General features: G+C 41.4%; 1 pseudogene; it reads right to left on the bottom strand.

Annotated features, from left to right (window-relative positions):
- Positions 1-6,157: 6,157 nt before the first annotated feature.
- Positions 6,158-7,117, bottom strand: LOC144252730 (heterogeneous nuclear ribonucleoprotein A1-like; annotated as a pseudogene).
- Between the last annotated feature and the right edge of the window lie 1,356 nt (positions 7,118-8,473).

The following is an 8,473-nucleotide window of genomic DNA, read 5'->3' as shown; positions in this document are numbered from 1 at the left end:
TACTTATTATAGGTCTGCTCAGCTTTTTTATTTATTTATGATTCAACCTGGGTAAGATATATATGTGTAAGTGTTCAGGAATTTTTCCATTTATTCTAGGTTACCAAATTTTTGCAAATAATAACAAACATGGGTATCTTTGTTCCTAATAATCTCAAATGATCCTTTGTACTTTTGTGGTGTCAGTTGCAATCTTTCCCTTTTCTTGTCTGAATTTGAGTCTTCTCTCTACTTTGCCTAGTTGTCTAGCTACTGACTTTTCACCTGTGTTTAGTTCTTTGAAGAACCAGCTGCTTATTTCATTACTCTCTCGTGCTCCTTTTTAGTCTCTGATTCATTATTTGTGCTCTGCTCTGAACTTATTATTTATTTCTTCCTTTCCACTAATTTTGGTTCAGGTTTGGATACCAGATGTTTTTAATACACTTGATAAACAATAATCTCCCAGGCTTTCTTAAAAATCACAGTGGACTGGTCATTTTTCTGGCTTTTCTAGTATATCTAACCTGGCATATACAATTTTATGAACCACAAAGCACATACTTCTGATTCCTTCCTTTACTACCTTTCTTCAAACTATGAATTTTTCATTTTATTCAGATTACAATATCACTTTCCAACCTAAAAAGGGCAATCTCCTGGGACAGTAGTGCCATCTCCTAACAGTCAAGCTAAAAGCTATGAACCATAATTATGAACTCTTTCTCATGCAGCTGTGATCCCATCCTCACTGCACCCACCATGACTCAGCATGCACAGTCCCTTCTCCTGCGTCTGATCGTCCTCTGCCAGGCAGGCCCTTCCCTCACAGCAGGCCTGGCACTGCCATTGCCAGGTGATGTTCTGCTGGGTGTAGGCATCTTTCAAAGGGCAGAGGGGAAGTGGGCCTCCTCTTCAAAGGAGGGGAACATGCCCAACTTAAACAGGTGAAGCAGAGAGCTTGGGAAGGGTCATTCTTGGTCTGCCAGCTCAGCCCTTCAGAGGGATGGGGAGGGGGTGCCTAAAGGGTCCTTTCTCACCAGCCCAACCCTTACTCGCCCTTTTCCCTCACAGGCACTCACTCCCTTCACTATGACTTCACCGTCAATTCTAAGGCAGCACCTGGACAGCAATGGTTTACAGTCCATGCCCAGGTGGACCAGAAGAATTTTTTCTCCTATGACTGTGGCATGGACAAGGTCAAATCCTTGAGTGCCCTGGGAGGGAAAGTGAGTGCCACAGTCACCTGGGAAGAGCCCAAAATGTCACTGAGAGATATTGTGAATACGCTAAAACAGAAACTGGCTGACATTAAAGCAGAAAATGACATGGCCAGAGGTATGTAAGGATAGTCCAGGGATATGAGAGAGCTGATATTGGTTGAAGGAAATTGATTGTGTGCATATATAAAAAAAAGAGTTAGATGTTGGTCCCTCTAAAAGCCCAGACATAACTGTTTTGGAGGACAGAACACAGCCAGATTAGAAGGAAAACAGGGAAGGTGGTACTGGGTTGGACAAAGGATTTGTTAAGAAAGGAGGCTGATTTCTCTCTGATGGGGGCAGGTCTGAACACCCTGGAGGGCAGGATGTGTTGTCAGCATAAATCCAACAGCTCCTGGAAGTTTGGCTTCAATGGACAGATGTGGCTCCTTTTTGACTCAGACAACAGAAAGTGGAGAGAGATACATCCTGGGTCCAACTGGATGAAAAAAATGTGGGAAAATGACAAGGAGGTGACTGAGTTGTTACACAGGTCCTCGATAGGTGACTGTAGAACCTGGATTCAGAATTTGAAGGAATGGGAGGCAGAGTTGGAGCCAACAGGTAACTGGCAGGAGGGGGAAGAAGTGGGATTCACATGAGATGCTTCTACGTGTGTGTGTGTGTGTGTGTGTGTGTGTGTGTGTACAATCCATCAAGCATGAGTCAGACCTGGGTTAACATTCATAGGTATAGTCTTCCTATCTTTTTCCCTTCTCACCTCCTAATGCCTCTTTTTTAGTGCACATTCTTTTGGTCTGACATTTGCTCGTCTCTTTTTGGAAATTCCTCTAAATCACTTCACATGTCAGCTCCTGAGACCCTTCTCCACCACCATCCTCATGGGTCTCCTCATATTCTGCCACCAGGAAGGATGAGTTGTATGGTCACCCAGGCTTCTCCCATTAGCTGTATGAGCCCCTTAAAGACATGGCCCGTTTCCTGTCTCCCTCATTTCTCAGGACCTGTCACAGCAGCTGCCACATAGCAGAGATCTAGGAACTATCTGCCTTCCTGAATGACTTGGGGCAGCAGGATCTAAGCAGATATGTCCTCATATTTTGGTCTGAAGAAGGGCTAATACTCTTATGTTTTCATTTCAGGACCTTCAACCACCACCCCAAACACAGTAATTGCGAAGTCCTCAGCCAGTACCTTTAATCACTGGAATTCAGTACCTTTAATCACTAGAATCCTCATCATAGGATGCATCATAATTTTTTTCTCACACGTATTGTAGGCAGATTGAAGAGAGGGATGGGGGAGATGGGGAAGCAATGAGGACAGGAAAGTGAATTCCCAAGATCCTAGTCTGTACCTTGACTGGTCCTTCCCATTCTGAGGTGAGACAGAAGAATCAGGCCTCCTGTCACTGGAAGCAATAGCTTGACCATGCTCAGCCCTGAGTTCTGAGAAATCCTCCCTGTCAGGGCCCATGGGAAAGAGGAGTGGCCATACCAAGGCAGCCTGTGGGCTCTAAAGGGTTTTAGCTTATGCAGGTCTGATTCAGACCAGATTTCTATTAGAGGGACACAGTGGGGCATGGTGTGGAGATAAAAGGAACACAGGAAGGAAATACCCAATCCTGGAAGATGGCAGCATGGTATCTCCATTTAATGTGTACAGAGAAAGGGACTTCATACCCACAGTCAAAGAAGAGGGTCCTGGGACCTCAGTCCTGGCTCAGTGGTAGAGTGCTTGCTTAGCATGTGTTAGGCACTGAGTTTAAACTTAAAATCAAGGTATTATGTTCATATGTAAAAGAGAGGGAGAGAGAGGGTCCTATGGCTAACACCAGGGTAAGGCGCAGGGAAGGCCTTTCCCAGCCCAACCTGGAAGGCTGGAGTTCAGGGCTGCATTCCGACAGGAGGCTCATTTCCAGAAGCTGAGTTGAAAACAGAGTGGAGTCTGTTCAGGATGAAGGCAGAGGATGCCAGCTCTCTGGGGACTCCTACAACTCCAGGATTGGGCTGTGGCCCTGGAACCCAGCCTCCTGCAGACTCCAGATCCTGAGCCAGCTCAGCAGCCTCTGCCTTGAGCAGGGCCTCTGCAGAGACTGGTGGGGCTGAGCAGCTGCTGGAGCCTGATGCTCCAGCTGACTTAACCAGAGTGGAGGGAGTAGGCAGGGCCAGTCACTTTTAGAGCTGTGCTGCTCCCAGGTAAGGAGAGGTTGAGGGAGAAGGGGGAAGAAAGATGTCATCTGCAACCCCACCCAAAGTCTGGGAACTAGGTTCCATATCCCCTCTCTTTGGCAGGACTCTCCGCATCCCCAGGTCCTATGGACCCTCCTATCGGGGGAGGAGCAGACTTCCAGTCAGGGAGCAGATCCAGTCATTAGGGCTTCAGTCCTGAGACCAAAGCCTATAGCAGGGCAGGAACTGATTCTGGCCTGTGGGAAAGAAGGGAGGAGGGGATAGAGGCTGTTGGATCCTTGGGTAATGGATGGAGGGAAATACATGACCCAAGCTGAGCACCCAGAAGAATTGAGATAGAATTTCTTCAGAGAGTTGAAGTAACACCTGTTTCTTTTCTAAAGGTTCTCCCAAGAAACTTCTGAAAATGTGATTCAGTTAAATAACTGGCCTTACTGGTCTTCTGCCAGTCTACTCCCTGCTCTTCCTCCATAGAGCAGATGAAGATTGAAGTACAAATCCAGAGGCCTCCAGCACATCATCACGTATTCTAACTTAGCCTACAGCTCTCCGTTCAGATCCAGCATGGGTGAGGTACCCATGGGAGAGATGGGCTGGCTGTGAAATAAAAACTGTGAAAGTAATCTATCAAGAAATAAATACAAAATGACAAGAATCATATTTTCAAAGCAGGGCATGACCTGTTGGTAAAGTGCTTGCCTTGCACAAGGCCCCGGGTTCAATCCCTAGCACCACAAAAAAAAAAAAAATTATATACATCATATTGTTAACTTTTAAATAAGCCAGTGTGTCTTAATTGTCTTTTAGAAATATAGTTTACTTTGCAGTGTAGAGAGTAACATAAAATTTTATAACGTATTTATTTAAATATAAAATATTAAATGACACCATTAATTTCCAATTAATTTGTTATTATTATATAGTTTAAGAGCTATTGTTGTAGAAACTTTTGTTTGAAGAACATCAGCTTAGTAAAATGTTCTTTTAAATCTTGTACTTTAATGACGTGTGTATTTGGGAAATAAAGATACAATTAATATGTTATTAATAATTATCATAATTACACTGATTTTTTATATTAACCAAGTTTAGCTTTTAAAGAAAAATTTGAAATATGGAATGTAATGTGGTACTTTTAAAATAACAGTTATTGTTTAATCAAAATGTTATATACCTTAAATCCTTTAAAACTAGTGTTTTTTTAAAATAATAAAACTCAACAGACATAAAAAATTATTTTATTGGAATGAGAGTAGATTAATATTTTCAGTATTTCTTATTTCTTTTATCCTTTAGTTAGAATTCCCAAGTAATAAAAGTCTGTGAAAAGATCTTATCTATATTGGTAAATAAGCCTCATGTCAGAACCTTAGCAGGATTTAAAGAGTAAAAATCTTTCAATAACTTCAGCTGATTGTGTTAATTTCATGTAACCAATTTAGCTATATGTAAACATTTTGAAAATTATTTTGTACATATTTTGTTTTAATTTACTGAGACATTTATAGCCTTTCACTTTACTAGGTTAAATTTTTCTTAAACCTTTCTATATAAATCACACCTGATAGAAGTTTAACTCCCAGCCCCTTGGTTCTCATGAGGACATAGAGAATAAAGGAATTTTAGATCTTATTTTATATTAACCAAATTACAAACACATCTAAAGTTTAAGTATATTTTAGTTAATAGGGTCTGATGTTTTTATATTTAGTAGATGATATTTTAGCACCCAATGGATGACATTCTAGCACTCTAACCTTGCAAATCAATAAGTACCTCTTTTAATAAAGACATATAATTACTCCCCTTTACCTTAAATGTATTTATTCTTAACTGTAAGATACAAGACATCAAACAAATTTAGATAACAGTATTAATTATCTTTTTCCTGTTAAAGAAAATTGTTAGAAACAAATAGATATAAATTTTAAATATCATAGGGATTAACAACTTTATTATTATTATTATTTTAATATCTGTATTTATCAAGGGGGTCAGTAGATAGTTTTCAATGTGGTAGGAGGCTTGTTTTGGTGCTTGTTTCTTGGTGTTGCAGGGATCTTGAAGGAAATAGGTTGTTTGGTCCTAAAGCTGTGAGCCAAGACAAGGGCCAGCATGATCTGGGCTTTCTTGAACTGGGGAATTTCACCCAGGAGTTCCCAGAAAAGTGGCTTCTGTGCCTTAATGGCTCAAACAAACCCCTAATTTATATATGGTTCTTTTGCTTATTCACATCCAGTCAGGATTTAGAAGACCCTCAGGTATTTCACTTTTAGGGACACAATGGGGTGGACTATTCTGATAGCTGCTTTCACTCTCCTGTCTATTGCAGCAGCCACACCCACCTTTTCTTTGCCACCCATTGATTCCTGCTACCCCAGGATATGATGACCCTCATGAAGATCCTGTAACTTCAACTTTGAACTTTTTTTTAAAAGACATTTATTCAGCGTCATGATCAGACTATTACATTTAGCAATCAACAGCCCAGGTGCCAAAAACAAAGTAGATTAATACCCTTTGTGGAATGCTTTGAACTTTTCACAGAACAGAAACTAAAAATAGCCTGTTATACAATTAGTCACAAGTGTAGCCCTTGAGTTTTTTGCCCATACATATGAGTATTGTCTAAACCATGTCTTCTTTGTAGCAGCTAGGCCCTGCCAATACTGCTTGGCTGAGTTCACAAATCTATTGTAACCTTTAGCTTCCCTGTCACTTCTCTGGCTCTCCTCTCCTGCTAAGCTTTGTTTCCTGGCAGTATTAAAACCTTCTGCCACTGCCATGGCTACTGCTGCTGCTGCTGGAACCACCATTACCATCATGGTTTCATAATTTGGCAAATATTGGCCTCTACCACCATAAGGTCCAGAGCTTCTGCCTCCAAAGTTTCCACCCTTCATGGGTCCAAAATTTGATGACTGATTGTTATAACTCCCAGAATCATTGTAGCTTCCACCATCTCCAAAATTGCTTCCATCATTACCAAATGCATTTTAGCCATCCCCACTGCCACCATATCCACCACCATCATGGCTGCCACCAAAGCCACCATGACCACTGAAGTTCCCTCCATGACCAAAATTGTCATTTCCACCAAGACCACCTCTATGACCACCACCAGTTTCCAGAACCACTTCGACCTCTGGCTAGATGAGGCACTAGTCACCTCTTGCTTTGACAGGGTTTTCCTCACTTCACAGTTGTGGCCATTCACAGTATGGTATTTTTGAATGACAATCTTATCCACAGAGTCATGGTCATCAAAGTTACAAAAGCAAAGCCCCCTTTTTTTCCACTGCCTTGGTCAGTCATGTTTTCAATAACTTAGATTTTCCCATATTGTTCAAAATAATCTCGTAGGTGATGTTCTTCGGTGACTTCTTTAATGCCACCAACAAAGATCTTTTTCACAGGTCAGTGGGCCCCCGGTCTTTGAGAATCTTCTCTTGAGACAGCTCTCTTTGGTTCCACAACTTTTTTATCTACCTTGTGTGGTCTTGCATTCATGGCTGCATCCACTTCCTCCACAGTGGCACAAGTGACAAACCCAAAGCCTCTGGAGCGCTTGGTGTTTGGGTGTCTCACAATCACACAGTCCGTGAGTGCTCCCCATTGCTCAAAATGGCTTCTCAGACTTTCATCAGTTGTTTCAAAGCTCAGCCCTCCAATGAATAGCTTCCACAGCTGTTCGGGCTCTTTAGGGGACACTGATTTAGACATGATGGCAGCAGGAAGAGAGACTTTGACGATGCTTTCTATGCTCATCCATGGGCAGAAAAGCCAACTTTGAGCTTTTTTATTGTGTTTTGTGATAGTTCAATTCTGCACTTTTCATTAACGTGATAAGCCATGTCCTTTGCTAACCTGTGGAAATATACACTTAGCCTCTGGCTATTGGAACAAGAAATAACAATAGTTTCCATCTTTGTTTGTGTAACCAAATATTTCTCCGCACCTTGAGTTGACCTTTGTTATCGTTTAGAACTGGGGTATCCCCCAAAGATCCATGTATTGACTATGGTGCTATTGAGAAGTGAGGAAAACTTTATGAGGACAGGAGCTGGGTCACTCCCTGAAGGGCTCTTTGTGTCCCAGGCCCCTTCCTCCCTCTATTTCCTCTCTTCTCTGTCTCTCCCCCCCCCCCGCCTTCTCTACTTTCAAAAAGAATAAATTGTTTACCATTGCTACCATAAAGGGAGCAGTCTCTTTTGCCACAGATCCTACTGTCAGGATATTCTTCCCTACCTCAGACCCTAAAGCAATGCAGTCAGCCAAACTTGGACTAAAAATTCTGAAACAGTGAGGCAGAAATTAATCTTTCCTCCTTTAGTTTACTGTCTTCAGTAGTTTCCTCACAGTGATGGAAATCTAACAACCTTGATGGTGCAAGCAATATTGTTTGTAAAATACCATGGCAGACTTTATTTTTAACTTCAGGGACTCTCTTTATATGATTTGTTGTACTTAAATAAACATCTCTGTTTTTAAGCAATTTTTAATGAATTGACAATTTTTTAATGCAGTGAATGTGATGGTTAATTTTATGTGTCAACACACTGCCTAAGGAATACCCTGATAGCTGGTAAAACATTATTTCTGGGTGGTGTTCTGAGAGTGATTCTGGCAAAGATTTGCTCTCAAAGAAGTAGACTGAGCAAAGTCTCCCTTCTTAGTAAAGCAAGCATCATCCAGTCCTTTTAGGGGCTCAACAAAACCAAAAGTCAAAGGAAGGGCAAATTCCTCTGCATGATCTGAGATGTCCATCTTTTCTGGTTCTGGGATATGACAAACCTTCACTATTTCTCAGTCTCCATGACTCAGATCAGGACTTAAACTATCAGCCCTCAGTCCCAGGTCTTTGGTTCAAACCGAATTATACCCCTTGCTTTCCTGATTCTCCTGCCTGCAGACAAACACTAAAATTTCTTGGCTCCATAACCCATCAGCCAATTTCTACAATAAGTCTCTTGTTTCTGATTCCCTGCAGAACTCTGACCAAAAAGTCTTGGTAGAGAATGAATGATATTTTATACTTTCTTCATATTATAGAGTAAAAACAAAACAAAACAAAAACCA

This window comes from Urocitellus parryii, unplaced genomic scaffold, assembly GCF_045843805.1.
Source record: "Urocitellus parryii isolate mUroPar1 unplaced genomic scaffold, mUroPar1.hap1 Scaffold_53, whole genome shotgun sequence".
In the NCBI taxonomy this organism is placed as follows: Eukaryota; Metazoa; Chordata; class Mammalia; order Rodentia; family Sciuridae; genus Urocitellus; species Urocitellus parryii.
This window is presented reverse-complemented; position numbering and strand designations above follow the sequence as displayed.